Genomic DNA, 1,363 nt, shown 5'->3' with positions numbered 1-1,363 from the left:
GAAGAAAGAATTCAGTCGGGCTTGTGTTCCTCTCCCCACAGACTTGAGAATCCAGCCGGAGTCACTACGTCACACTTCCTGCAGCAGCCCAAGGGTCAGGAGTTCACCCGCTGAACTGTTTGCCTGGGGAGCAGGGGTCCTAATAAGCATGACATCCTCCCCCAAAGCTCCAACAGCTGTGTTTCCCCCTGGCTCGGAAGGGAAGAGACCAAATAAAGCAGCAGGAGGAATTATGTGGTGCAGAAATGCTCAGCGTGGGATTCCAGGTCCAAAGGTCAGATGCTCAATTATGATTGTAAGCAGGTCAGTTTGGGGGGTTTTGCCTCAGTTTTCCTGTTGGCAAAATGGGGGGAGAGGGGATCATTTCAGGGAAGTGAGCCAGTGTACAATAAAGTAGGAGCCTCTCCACCCAAGTTCTGCTGGGTCCAACAGCCATCCAAAACCAAGCCAACCCTTTTTATAGAGAACTTTCTAGACTGCCAAACCTACCTTAGGAGAGAGAACTGCAGTCGAGCTGAGCTTGCATCTTTAATTCTCCGTCTAAACCGGGCACTGGATGAAGCAGAAATCTGGAAAGCTGAGCCACCAGCGGAAGGCTTATGGCTCCCCAGGCATTTCTCAGAGGTGACAGGAGCCTGGCAGAGAGCTAGAAGCAGGACAGACCAAAGCGTCCCACAACCTGGGGCCTGGCCTCCTACATTATACCTGGGAGCAGAGTATATACCTGAGTGTATTCCTGCTCAGAGCATTATATGTATTTATAAAGGCAACAGGAACCAGAGAGATGGAGGGGCTGCAAATTTGGGGAGCGCGTTGAGGAGAACCAAATACATGACTGGTGAGAACAGGCAAGAGAGAAGGTGGCTCCTGGCTGTTAGTCTAGAACTCAAAATTATTTATTTTTTTTAAAAAGGCAATAGAAAATTAAAAGAAAAAAATCTGGATAAAACATCTCTATGTACTAGGCTAGGGAGCATACAGCTAAATATAAAGGGCAGATCCCAGTTGGGGGCAAGACTGACTATAAGGCCCTTGTATAGAAGGTGCTTCCAAAGGACACATCTAAGAAAATTGCTTAAATGGGAATTAGGACAAGTCCTGGCAATTGTATTAGAGGATCTTGGTTGCCAGGGCAGCCACCCAATTTAAACTGGCTTTAGCCAACAAGGGGAGTTTATTGCCTCACTGGCCTAAAAAAGTCAGGGGTTCCAGCTTCAGGCATAGTTGGATCCAGGCTCAGACAGTGCCATGAGGACTCAGCCACCTCCTCTCAGCCCTGCTTCCCTCCACACCAGCTTCATTCTAAGATGCCATGTGGCATACCCTGGAGTCTGCAGGCTTACAATCTCCTTCCTGCTGGCAA

The sequence above is a fragment of the Kogia breviceps genome, chromosome 4, assembly GCF_026419965.1.
Source record: "Kogia breviceps isolate mKogBre1 chromosome 4, mKogBre1 haplotype 1, whole genome shotgun sequence".
Taxonomy (NCBI): domain Eukaryota; kingdom Metazoa; phylum Chordata; class Mammalia; order Artiodactyla; family Physeteridae; genus Kogia; species Kogia breviceps.
The sequence above is the reverse complement of the archived record's forward strand: the minus strand, read 5'-3'. Positions refer to the sequence as shown.